Source organism: Ochotona curzoniae, unplaced genomic scaffold, assembly GCF_017591425.1.
Source record: "Ochotona curzoniae isolate NIBS_2020 unplaced genomic scaffold, NIBS_Ocur_1.0 contig_1071, whole genome shotgun sequence".
Lineage (NCBI taxonomy): Eukaryota > Metazoa > Chordata > Mammalia > Lagomorpha > Ochotonidae > Ochotona > Ochotona curzoniae.
In genome coordinates, this window is record NW_024464939.1 from 4649199 (window position 1) to 4663422 (window position 14224).

At 40.5% G+C, this 14224-nt stretch overlaps 1 pseudogene; it reads right to left on the reverse strand.

Annotated features, from left to right (window-relative positions):
• Window positions 1-9397: 9397 nt before the first annotated feature.
• On the reverse strand, window positions 9398-10951 carry LOC121164696 (annotated as a pseudogene).
• Between the last annotated feature and the right edge of the window lie 3273 nt (window positions 10952-14224).

A 14224-nucleotide genomic window follows, 5' to 3' on the forward strand; every position in this document is an offset into this window, starting at 1 on the left:
TAGCAGATTTTATAGAGATAGAAGAAGAGACAGAGAGACAAGTCTTCCATGCACTGATTCCTGCCTCAAACAGCCATGACAACGAGCTGGAACTCAGCTGCTCCTACATAGATGCAGTTGTGCAAGCATTTGGAGCCATCCTCAGCTTCCTTCCTAGGCTTTAAGCTGGGAGCTGGATTGGAAGTAGAACAGCAAGGGCAGAAACCAGTGCCTGTATGAATTCTTGTGTTAGCAGGTGGAGGATTAGCTTGATACACCACAGCACCAGCTCCGATATAGATATTAATCACTATAATATTTACATTTGATCTTAGCCAAAAGGCCGAGAAGCGATAATCACTATAATATTTAAGATATTCTACTAATAATACCTTTTTGTAATATTAGCAAGTATCCAGTTTATATTCAAATTCCTGCAGTTGTTGCAAAATTTATTTGATTGTTTTGTTGTTGCTAATACCAAATTCAATACAGATTCAAGTACTGTTGGCTATGCCTCTTTGGTCCACTAAGATAATTCATTAATTTCTAAGAGTCCCACCAATATTTTTGACAAAAATAGGATAGAATTGGGTATTTTCAATTACAGTAAATTAAAATCAGAACTTGATATGACAATATGATGATGCAAACAAAAGACAAACTTGCTTCAAATAACTTTATCAATTTTTCTTTCTCAAATGGAAGTATGAAAATAGAAAATGGTTGATTCAATGATTATTGCTATTTAATATTAAGTTATTTGTGCTAGCTAAATGTTAGTACTTTGGCTGGATTCTATGCAGTAATTGAAAAGAATAAATTCAAGTATTCCTAATTCCTGTACCCATAGGTAACTCTCTGATATGTTACTAAGCCAGCAGGTATATGCAAAATAATTTGCCTGTAGGTCCTGATCCGTGCACCCATGATTTGAAATCAGTTATTTCTGCTGTTACCCACCAGTCCCTGTCTCTTTCCACTGATCAGAGTAATGTCTGAGGAAAATATAGAAAACTCATTACAATGGCACCATTAAGACCATAGAAAAGAGCAGTGGAACGCACATTCTGATGTATGAATTTTATCTTAATTATTAACTGGTCTCTTGCCAATAAAATTCAGTTGAAACAACAGAAACTATTTCCAATGTTCAACAAATTTTGAGAAGCTGATCTATAGTCCTAAGACTGGTGAGTCATACATTGCTTTGTTTCCAGATGTGGACTTTGAGATCCAGGGCTATCTCTGAATCTTTTCTGATCTGACATTTTTTATAATACAACTAGGTTTTTTTTAGTTCCCAAGGAAGCTGGAAATTACATGAGTCTAAGTTATAATTGTGATATAAATATGGACTGTCATGGCTTTACTTACATTAAGCATATGAATCTGAATGCAGGCTTTGCTAACCTAGCTATATCTATATATTAATGCAATGACAAATATTTCAATATTAAGTGACTATTTTTTGTCAATAAGAGTTTATTAAATAGATTAGATATTTTTCTATTCTTTCAAATGAGAAAACTAAAAGTTAACAAGTTTTGATCATTTATTTTATGTTGGATTATTTTCTTTACAATTATTTCTGGTAGAATCTCTAAAGCACTCTGGGCTGAATTTTGATGGAATTCTAATTGTTACTCAAATAATTCACGTATTTTGCAGTATGTTGCTACCTTCAAATACAATGTAATAATCACCAATTCTCTCTTTAGTATTTCCACGTATTTAAGAGAAAAATAGAATATTATTGAGATCTGCCCTCTACTTTCAATTTGCAGTGTTCCTTTTATATAGTAGTATTTTGGTTCCTCACTTGGCTGTTATTATCTTTCATGTTTCTATATGACATTTGAGTGAATACGCTTTTCCCATTTGGTTTTTATGTATGGCACTTTAGTGACCAAAATCAATTCTCTTGAAGCCAGTTCCCAGTAATGGATGTGAACAACGTAGGATACTATTGCATTGACAATAAGGTGGTGTATGTCATCCCACTCACTGCAACTAGCATTGAGTCCAAGTTTGTGAACCTGAATGAGTTATAACTCCAGGGACAACTGTCATTGTATCTTTTCTATTGTTATCATTCTACTGCCTTCTCTCTGGTTATAGCTGCAAACCCTCTAGACTATCTACCGCAGGATAAACTGACAACAGATGTCATCTTTTAATCATTTTGTCATGGAAAATGTGATTTAGCTTTTGTTTTCAAATACAAAACTAAATATAATTTATTCAGAGTTTCTTATATTCAGCATATACGAGATATTACTAGGAGAGATGCATGAAAAGGAATCTAAAGGCTCAATGGGAAAGAGGAAACAACAATACATACTGTAGGAAAAAAAGATTATTTTATTTTATAAAACCTGGCCATAATATAGTATGTTGTCTGCAAAGGTATACTAATATAGTAAGGGATATAACTGAATGATTAGTTCTGACAGGAGCAGGGAGGGAAGGATCCATGATGGACTTGTGTCCTATAGAATACAAATTTTAATAGTATTTCAGACTTGGGGAATACTATGATCAGAGACCCATGGTTCTGAGTATAGTAGAACATTTCTGAGTAGTTGAGCATGCTGTATTTTATGAGAAACAGACAGCTGTAGTTCATAAGGACACTGGAAAGTAGCTTATATCCAGATAAAGGAGTTTCTTGAGGATAGTATGAAGATGTTTAAAACGAAGAGAGAAACAGGGTCCTGAGGCTTTGGGCCATGCTCAACTGCTTTCCCAGCCACAAGCAGGGAGCTGGATGGGAAGCAGGACAGCCAGGATTAGAACTGGCGCCCACATGGGATCCCAGCACGTACAACCCAAAGACTTTAGCTGCTAGGCTCGGGCCCAGAAGGGAGAAATTACTGATATGGGAATACACATGTACTCTTGTACAAAAGTGATGGGCTTAGCTGTTGATCAGGGCAAGCAAAGAGCAAGATTAGAAAATTGACTACAAGATTATGAAGGGAAAAGATGGTGCCTAGATTTTTAGTAGTTTCTTAGGTTATTCAGATGCCCTCCAGAAGCCTGCATTCACAGGACGCACTCAACAGGCACGTTGCCAGGAAGACTCAACAGAACATACTCATTCTATTTTCTTTTGCATTGTAAAAAGACGCATAAACAGATACATATAAGTGAATAAACTCAGTGTACAAGCTCAACAACATAGGTCTCCCATCATGGCTTGCAAATAGCTACTGTTAGCTCTTTTCGGCATTATCTCTTTTCAGTAATAAGCTTTTTGCAATGTGCTGCCACTAACTGAAACACCAGACACAGCATGCCACACAGAAGATTTTGTTCCAGCAGGGATGGGAGTGGAGGCAGAGAGAGAGCTGTCTCTTGTCGTAGTGGCAGGTGGGGGTTCTGAGGGAAGGGGGAGAGAGGGAGCAGCAAGATGAGGGTGGCACACGCGTGACAGTGTACCTTTATACAGCCAGGGGCCGTGAGGGATTTGTAGACACGGCTGTCAGATATGGTGCCGTGAGGTAACAGTGGATTGGTGAGAACAGGATTATGAAGTTACAATAGATTGGCAGATAACAAAATTTAAAATGAAAGGGCACGCAAATCTTACAGAAATGGAGTCCTAGGGGAAGGAGATATTTAAAATGACACTGAGTCCAAAATGGCAGGGGTTTTCAGGACCAATGTTCGGGTCACTCCTCACAGTCCTCCCTTGTGTTATAAATAAGGAAAAGAGACATAGTTCTTCATGTCTTCTTTGAGCTGAATTTTGGTGCAATTTTTTTTTTCAAAGAAGCAGAGCCTTTATTAATAAATAGGTCACTGTTAAATAGAGTGATGCTTTGTGGAAGATAAAATCACAGCCGGCCTGCACCTCTTCAGCCTGGCCCTGAGCTCCAGGCTCTCGCCTTCTTGGGTGCTCAGGCCTTGGGTGCCCTGTGGCTCCCCAGCGGGGTGTGCATACCCAGTCTTGGACCCTCGGCTCTCAGTGGGAGTGCTGGCCTTGGCTTCGGGCCTTTCGGTATCCCCTGTAGCCACTGCTGCTTTAGGAGCCTTGACTGCTGTCTTCTTTTTAGTCAGGGAAGCAACACCTGTTCTTGACCTTGCTATCTGTGGGTTTGGAACTCTTGCTGCCGGTGGTGCTGGTTTTCCTGGGAGGCTTGGCTTCTGCTGGAGGGGCGGGTGGGGGTCCTTGGCTTTTCCTGTGGCCTTTTGAGCTTTGGAATCCCATTGTTCTTGGGACCAGCAGAGGCCTGTGCGGCTTTGTTTGACTTCCTGGGAAGCTTCCTGGGCCAGTTTGACCTCGTTGTGTTTACCTCTTTGCCTTTCTTGGAGACCTTCTTGGCTGCACTGGCTTGGGAGGCAACTTCCCCACGGCACCCGGCTTCCTGCGTGCCCGTCCCGCCTGGCCTGGTCTGGCCTCTCTGGGTTTCTTGGAGCCTGGCTCCTAGGCCTTCCCAGCTTGTCCGGCTTTCCTGGCCTTCCTCTAGGCGGCAGTCTCACAGCAACTGGGGAAGCTGGGGGAGCAGGGGAAGGTCTGAAGAGGCTGTATTCCAGTAGAAGAAGCTAGTTAAAGGTTTGATTAGAAACACTTTTACATGTGAGTGTAGAAGACAGAGAAATGAAGGAGGGGGTTACTTACCAGAAGTCCTTTTGAGTCAGTAGCTCGAGTTCTTCCCGAGGCTCGCAGGAATATGCTGGTGTGTTTTGATGAGGAGCCTCTGTGGTGGCAGACAGAGCATCACGGGCAGGTGTTGACTTCTGTGCAGACTCAGCATTCCAAGCACTCTTGGATGGGAGTGCCCACTTGGCTTTGGCAGGGCACTGGGATCACTTCTACTCAGCCCCAATAGCTACTATTGAAACAAATATAAAGCTTAATATGTTTCTGTAGTATCCAAATAATTTGTTTGCCTGGGAGCTTGAAATCTGACCTTTTGATTTTCTGATTTATTTGAGAGGAGGAAAACAACAAAGGTTTCCTGTGTCTTAATTCCTAACAGTTTTGTCAAGTGGAAAAATTCCTTTTTCTTTTGAAATATTTATTTATTGGCAATGAAGAATAATGAAGGACATACACATAGAGAGAAGAGAAAGAGGGAGAAGGACTCCCTGCTGGTTCACTCTGCAAAAGGCTGTGACTGGGGCTGGGGGCAGGGCCATGTCAAGCCAGGAATTCCCACTTGTGTGTCAGAGACCCAGATATGCTTTAGTCATGCTCTGCTGCTCCAGCAATATGAAGCTGTATCGGAAGCAGGCTAGGTAGGATATGAAATGGCTCTCTAAAATGCATGCCAGCATCACAAGTCGTTATACGCAACTAATTCCCATGGCCAAATCCTCTGTTCACGATAAGTTTACCACAAGCCAAAATCCCACGTGTGATGAGATATTGGAAGTTCCTTTATTTCAACAGGGTAGGAATGTGAAGGAAACATCTGCTGCCATGGCAGCAGGATGAGGGCTGCCAGGGCAGGGGAAGGGGACAAGATGGAGGACAGGGGAGAACCAGGTAAAAAAGAAAGGGAAGAGAAGGGGGGCAGGAGAAGGGAGGGCTGTGGGTGGGCCCCAGGAACGAGTGACTGACATGATCTGAGTCACAGATGGGGGGGTCGGAACTAGGGGGAGGGTCTGTGAGAGATTGGGGGTGGGATTCTCAAGTAAGACACCAGGAAGTTGCATTTCATTGGTGGATAACCCAAATAGTGCACGTTTTGCGAGCAGTGGAAAGGGGAAGCTGGAAGCAGCACTGGGTCCAGCATGATTTGCTCAATCACTACTCACATTCTCTGCCCATCCAAAAGAAACACTTTGGAAAATTTGAAGAGCAAAAATCAAATTCTTGTATTGCTCATGCTTACAAACACAGATTAAAGTTGGTAAAAGCCATTTGTACAAGAGTGTAAAAGAGCTATGAAATATGATACAATATGCTAAAAACAACCGTGTTTATAATCTTTGTGACTTTACTCGCTAAAGTCCATAGCTCTAAGTCATGCAACGTGGTCATATCAATCAGTTTTTCAGATGTTGATATGATTTGCACATGGAAGCATTTACATATGAGTAGAAAAATTCCCGACTCAAACAGATATTGTACTTTTAAAGACCAATCGGTTTATCCTTTGTTTTTCTTTTCCCATGATTTGAACACAGTTAAAGATGGGCAGAAAGTGTAAAAATGTAACCTTTATTATTATAAAAATATAAGTTAGATGTCCTGATTTATTTTTGGGAGATTTATCAATATTTCATTATTAAAGTAATAGGTACCATAGGAGCAGATGCTTTTGGAATAATGAGAAAGACCTTTGTTGTTCCCTTTCCATATGAACATTGCCAAAGAGGAGCTCAGAGGCGGCTGATCTTTGTTCCCCAGTGGCCTTTGGCTGAATGGTGAGGATTTGTCCAAGGTGCGATTCTAGAGAGGTGCCTTCATGTCGTGCTATGTAGATGAGAGTTCCACTGTAATAACCAAAGTAGTTTATAAACTCGGTTTATAAACTGGGGGAATTGTACCTTTTTTGTCAGTAATCAGTCATAGACTAGAAGAAGTGCTAATCTGTGCTGCCTTCAATTCATCGAAAGCCTGAAGACACTGGGAAAGGTGTGAAATGAATAGATGATTAACCTTTGCTTTATTTTATAATCCATGCTTATACCTTTAATTTTCCTAAAGAACTAAATGATCTTGGGCATCCACCCACGCAAACCCTAGTTCTTCTCTTCTCCTTATGTGTGGGTTTCCTTGTTTCTTAAATGAGGATAAAAGCACATGCTCTGCTTGTCAGATAGTTAATTTGAGAATTCAATTAAAAATCACGTGTAACAGAATGCTGTGACTAATTGCGGATTAGAGGCAAGCGTTCAGCTTACTTGTGGAAATGCTGGTTAAGAAGCTAGTATCCACATGGTAACACTTGGATTTGGGCCTTAGTTCGCTTCAGAGTTGAGACACCTCCCATTCCACATAGAATGCGGGAGGAATCCGGTGACTGATTCTTAGATCCCTGCACCTGATTTCAGCACAGCCAACTCCTAGCTACTGACAGCACTCGAGGAATAAGCCAGTAGGTAGAAGCTCTTTCCATGCTTCTGTGTCCTCTTCTCTCTCTGCCTATGAATTTTAAAAAATGGATTATTAAATAGAAACGTGATGGGCAGTGGTTCATTTTTGACCATCAATACTGCTTTAATTTAAATATATGTGGCTGAATAAATAAAGCAAAACATATTATTAATATCATTGACATCTTAACAACATTCATTTGAGATGTGTTTCAATAATGTTGTTCAAATATGAAAAAAATAGAACCCACTGGAAATCTCATTATACCAAAGAAAGCATTGTGATGATCCTTCCTAAATACTACACGTAGAACAAGGTGTATCTTTCTTTGTGATTTGTTCTACAGTTTTTAATTTGTAGAAATTTTTTTTTTAAAGATTTATTTATTTTGTAGGAAAGTCAGATATACAGAGAGGAAGAAAGACAGATAAGAAGGCCTTCCATTTGCTGATTCACTCCCCAAGTGGCCAGATGGCCAGAGCTGAGCTGATCAGAAGCCAGGAGCCAGGAGCCAGGAGCCAGCAGCTTCTTCCAGGTCTCCCATGTGGGTGAAATGTCCCAGGGCTTTATCCCATCCTAGAATGCTTTCCCATTTCCAAGCAGGGAGCTGTATGGGAAGCAGGCCCGCAGGGGCACAAGTCGATAGGATACTGCACCAGGCCCATAACTGGTATATATTTTAAATATTTTCTCACTTTTTTTTTTTTTTTTTTACTAGGCCTGGTGCTATGGCTCAATTGGCAAATCCTCTCCCTGGTTTATGCGTAGGCTGCTTGATTTCCCATTCAGTTCCCTACTTCTGGCTTGCAAAAGCAGTGGAAGATGGCCAAAAGTCTTGGGACCCTGCACCCAGATGGGAGATACGAAGGAGGCTTCTGGCTTCCAATTAGTTCAGCATCAGCTGTTGTGGTCATTTGGGGAGTGATCCAGCAGAACAAAGATCTTTCTGTGTCTTCTTCTTTCTGTGGATTAGCCTTTCCAATAAAAATGGGTGAGTTTTAACAAAAACAACAACAAAAGTGTTACAGTTTATTCAGTTATTTCCTACTAGAGGTTCACATGTAACTTTTCAAAATTTATAACTTTTTAAAAATTACGTAATATCACAGCAAACTTTATTGGGATATATGTGTGTATTGGCATGTGTTTTTCTTGTGAGGAAGGTTCCTAGCTCTAGAGAAATTTTTGTAAAATATAAGCCTATTTTTCTGGAGACAGAACTGACTCAGTGATTGCAATGACCAGCGTGTGCACAGGCTGGGGTGACGGATGGTGCCGGACCCTGTGCTGGCATGCACACGCAAGAATCAGATCTGGGATCACCTCAGATGAAGTTTCTTTGGAGATCTCTCCAACTGAACTGCTGATCTCAGAGCCCCAACTGTGGAGAGACTATGTCAGCCAGTGGATTCTGAATAGATTTCATCACGATTGGAACGGCGAGATTGTCAGCAATTCAGACCTGTTGAACTATCAAAATTGCTTGAGCAGAACCCTCGGCGCGTGCCTCACATTGGGGACCTGGGATGGGTGGGAGGCTGAGTGGGAATACTCCCTTTGTTTCTCCCCACCCAGGGAGAAAAATGGTAAAAAAAAAAAAAAAAATGCAAAATGGTACTACTTCTGGAAAGTTTTGCAGTTCTTGAAATAGTTAAACACAGGCTAACTATTGTAACTCAGCAGTTCTAATCCAATGAATGTATACATACAATGAACACAGGGATTGAAAAGGGCATTTGTTTATCAATGTCAATGTTCCATGTAACATTATTCAAATGGACACAAGATGAAACAACCTCATTGTCTATCAGTATTTACCAAGTGATACACAAACTGTGATGTCACACATATTGTTGTGCCAAAATATGAAATCCTGAATGTGAATGAAGCTGAAAAATTGCAAAAATTTGGTAATTCCACTAAACGAAACAAAACAAAACAAAACAAAGCATATAAGCTTATTTTTAACAGTATAATATAGTACCAGATTATTTTTCAGGAGATTGCAAACATTTCTAATCCAAAATACTTTTTCATTGCTCTTTTACTAGTGGTAATATTGAAAATCCTTTTGTATGTTTAATGAGTGTGTGAATTTCCTCATTTGTAAATTTGTGACTCAAAATATTACTTTAAAATGTCTTTTGTTGATTTTTGAAAATTATTTTTTTTTATGATAGCGTCTCACATTTGCTGGAAGTATTTTTATTTTTATTTGTTTTTCTAAATGAAAATAATCTGATTTTAATTCTCTCCTGATTTTCATCCAACTTCTGAGCTTTAGTTCATGATACAGGATCACAATTCTGCTTCCTGTTATTAATGCACAGATTTTCCCCCATCCTGCCAGGGAGCTGCGAACCATCAGCTACGGGCCGCCTCCACCTGAGCCTGGGCAGTGTTCCTCTGCAGGGGAGCCAGGACCACGCGGCATTCCTGTCCTCGCTCTCGGAACTGTACAAGTCATGCTTTTCAGTGTACTCTCAGACAGGATTGGGCACCAGGTGGGGATGCTCGTTAACCAGGTGGATGCTGCCGTGGTGCTCCCATAGCACGTCGGACTCATAGATGGCTCTCAGACCGTCACTGCCAGTCCGGGTGATGCAGATGACCCGAAACCAGCCACAGTGCGCGTGGTGTCCTCTCTCTTCCACAGGTTGGGGACGCTGAAGGACTCCGGGAAGTCGGCCCCACACAGCAGTGTCACTCTGGGTACACCTTTTGTTTTTGGCTCCACTGGTTTCTTCTGACCGAGATCTGGTCTTGGCTCTGCCCACTTTCTCTTGTAGCCAGGCCTCTCCAGCCCCGGGGAGCTCTGCTGCTGACCCCAGCTGGCCACTAGCTTCTCTTAATGGTGTCTCAGCACCGCCACGGTCTCCACCCAGTCCTTCTGCAGGCTCTCCTAGGTGTCCACCTCCACCCAGTCCGAGTGCTTAGTGGCCAGCTCCGCCATGATGACCTGGTGGTGGGCAGGGATGAGGCCTTTCTTCCCGTATGCGTCGCCCACCGAGGAGATGACACCTTTGATGTCTTTATACTTCCCTGTCCCATTCATGTAGTCCCTGGCCAGCTCAAACAGCCAAAGGTGCATGTTGGTGATGAGGTTAAAGGAACCACAAGCAAGGAGAACCACTTCTGTCTTCTCTGAGTTGGCTATGGTCAGAACTGGAAGTTGTTGCTCTAAATGGAAAGTTCCAGAACCTCCCTTGTTATTTTTACTAAGGAAATCCTCTGAACTGAAAGCGTTTTGGAAAGATACGCTGCTGGAATCATTCCAACATGTGACTGGAATTCAACAGTCTGCCCTAAGGTGGGCTAAAAGAGCGACATCATGTCCAAAGTGCAGTTCGCCAGCTCCGGGCAGCCCAGACAGACAGTGTCCTTCGATGACCCGGACACCTGCCAAAGGATCACCGCAGATGCACCAGAGTGTTTTTATAACTTGGTCTAGTGTAGGTGACAAAGAACTGCATAGTGTTTATTTTTTAAAAGATTTTTCTTTTAAATTTTTGTGTTCTAAAATGTTCCAGAAGCTTTAAGTCTTAATTATTATGACTTTGCTGATTCATTTTGGAAAGGATTTTTTTTTTTTTTTGCTGTACTCTAGGCTGCCATGTTGCTTTTGTGGCCTAGCAGTTGACCTCTTTTCCACTCTAAAATCTCCTCTGAAGAACAGGTAACAGTAATCATCCCTTAAGAACAGAAACCATACATAGCACAGCACAGATCTTTCTAGCAATCCCTCCATTTCATGGAACATGAAATTGGAGTCCCTGGAGGCCCTCATGGCCGGGTTCCTAACTGCTTCTTCAACCTGCTGCCCCAGCCTTGCTCCAGCCTCACTGCCCACTCTGCTGTCTGCAACATGTGCCACCTACCTGTGGTTTTGATTTTCCTCTGGTTTGCATGCTCCCCCATGGCTTGTGTGGGCCTCCCCCCAAATACCTTTTCTTGGTGTGCTAGTATAACCTCTGCATGTGTAACATTGTGTCATGCATTCTTCTTTTTCTGCAGCTGTCATCTGCCCACACACTAGATTTAAGTTCCATGAATTAGAAACCCAATATGCCTTCTTCATTAACACATCTCCAGATTCTGGAAAAATCACAAGTTGGCTCTCAATAAATATTAGGTGATTAAATAGTAAAATTGGTTTAAATATGGACTATATCTGAATTTTAAAGCATGTAGATAAACTTTTATATATATTTTTTATAACCATTGGGGTCTATTTATAAGATTTTTGTTATAGGGCTCAGTGCGGTGGCCTAGTGGTTAAAGTACTGGCCTTGAACTTGCTGGGATCCCATATGAGCACTGGTTCTAATCCCCGCAGCTCCACTTCCCATCCAGCTCCCTACTTGTGGCCTGGGAAAGCAGTCAAGCACAGCCCAAAGCTTTGGGACCCTGCATCAGTGTGGGAGAGCTGGAGGAAGTTCCTGGCTCCCGGCTTCTAATCAGCACAGCATCGGTCGTTGTGGCTGCTTGGGAAGTGAATCATTGGACAGAAGATCTTCCTCATTGTCTCTCCTCCTCTCTGTATGTTTGACTTTGTAATAAAAATAGTAAATATATCTTTAAAAAAGATTTTTGTTATGGCTCACTGCTCAGTTTATTCTCATCAATACCACTGTAACAATCATTTTTGTTTTGGTATTCCTATCTTTACTATACATAAATCTCAATTGCAAAAGTATTTGTATTTGCATTTTCAAACATATTAGTCACTCAATACCATGTCAATTAACTTCATGATATTTTAAATTGTTGTTGAAGTTGTGTAGTGGCTTTTTATTGGAGGGGATGATATCCTGCCAGCTCTACTTCCAGATCAGGGATGGTCTCCCAATGAAACTGTTGAATTTATCTGGACAACAAGATGCTGGACTCTGCATGGTCCATGCCCTCAATGAAGGAATCATGACTGAACATGAATTGTACTACTACAACAATATGGAGGAATTCAATTTGGGGGGGGGGAGGGCTCTTTGGAGGAGTTGAGGGAATCCCAGAGCCTATGAAACTGTGTCATAAAATGAAATTAAAAAAAGTACTTGCTATATTTTAAAGTGTCATGATAAATCCCCATTGTTTAGAGCCTGATTGGTATTTCCATTTTTAGAGCACTTTTATGACTTTAAAAAATGTTTATAGTTTTATTTGCATGAGCCCATGCCTTTACATATTTCTCATTATTTTATAGACCTAAAGCAGCCTACACTTTCTTTTAAAATCCTGTCTGTGAAGTGGTTTAGAATGCCTACGGTTTATTGGTAGTTTGGTATAAAGAGAAGGTAAATCCTGGCCAAGTATGTGAGTCACTTATGAAATCCAATCCTCTTGTTCTTAGAACTGGACCTGCTCTGTTATTATTGACTAATTATTGTGCATTTGACCCACCTCTAAAGCATCCTCAGGAAGATATTTCTAGTATAGTCAGTCATATTAACACCTAATCATCCTGTAAACTTCTCCATTTACCAAGAAACTGTGTCTTCCATGCTTGCCTGGTCAAGATACTTTAAATCTGTTTATCACTTCCAGAAGGAACCACTGTTCCTTTCCTGATAAGACCAGGCCCTATTATTATGCAAGGACTGAGTCCCATGGACCTCTCCTTTTTAACAAGTCTGAGAACCACAATTTAACCTTCTCTTGAGATTGTTTGAGATTTACTAGCAGTGTGTCTGGTTTTTACTCTGTAGTCTAGCTAAAGCAAGCTGCATAGTGAATAGATCATGAAACATGTTCAATAAATATTCATTAACCAGAAGAATGGGTGCTAAAGTTTAGATAAACCACATTAGAATACATCATGAAATGCAGTCTGGGGACATTTCTGTTTCACACTGATATCTTCTACTTTAGTGTCGTCAAAGCAATTTTGTAGCTTCAGTTATATCTATGAATAAAGATTCAGGTGAAAGAGAACTACATAGCGTTTTCAGAATTTAGGCAGGCACAGAAGTACTTAGCATAATGTAAACTCTTATCTGATGTAAGCTAATAGGAAACCAATGCTTCTCAGAAGCAGACTGCTGACTGGCTCTGAAGAGTGGCAAATTCAGCAATACTCTTCAGTGCTTCAGGAGATTATTAGCAATAACCACTCTTTGGCCTGATTTGACCCACAAACATTAAGTTTGCTGTTCATTTTTATTGTTTCCTCTTTGAAATCTGTAATCATTGAATGAATCATCTGATCACATGAGACATAAAGATCAGCTCATTCAAAACTGCTGATTACTTTTCATTCTATCAGAGAAAATTACTTGATTATTGTTGATAGTATATTAACTTCAATGAAGAGACAATGTTTTCTAGTTGCATTTAATTGGATTAATGAAGTTAGGTAGCAAAAATTTTAGTGGCAGCAGGATCTTCCAGTCTTTTCAAATCTGTTTCTATTGCTCATGTATATTTTTCCCCCAAGAACAGAAAGCTCTTAGTGAAATTATACACTGTGTTTCTGGAATAGCTGTCTAATAGAAATTGGCTTGGGAAAAATGCTTAGTTTCATTTTTCTTAAGCCTCTACATTTTAATGATATCATAATGCAATAGAGCTTTAACATTATGGTAGATTTTAGGAATTGTCTTTAAAATTGTCGAGTGAGTATCTGTTGGCCTTGTCATAGCACGCATCTATCTTAATGCAGGAATTTTGATGTTTTTTCACTCTTAAGCATCCGTAATTTAGAATTTTTAACACTTTGTTCAAAATAGCTACACATGTCTAGTCAGTGAGAATGTGATCTCTACACTTCTTCTTTCTATATGTATGTTACATGTTTCATAGTATTTTTAAAAACTCAAAAAGCAAGGTATTCAGAATACAGATATCCATAAAAGTTTATATGAGAGACACAAAAGGAATGAATCACTTTAACCACAATTTAACTTCAAATTCTGTCTCTGTAACAATAAACATTTTTTTTGTTTTTTTTAAAGATTTATTTATTTATTTTTGAGGATTTTACATAGTTAATTAGGGTAATAAGGGTCAAGGGCAACAGAAAGGTTGGTGAGGCCATTAATTTTACATTCTTTTTTTCCCCTTCCTATGTCTGGGGGAAGGGGAAAGATAAGGGGAAAACCCACACCCAGCCTCCCAAACGCCTTCATACCCTGGGATGGAGGACGGCCATTCAATTCCATCCCCGGATCCCCAATGTGGGGCATGCTCTGAGGG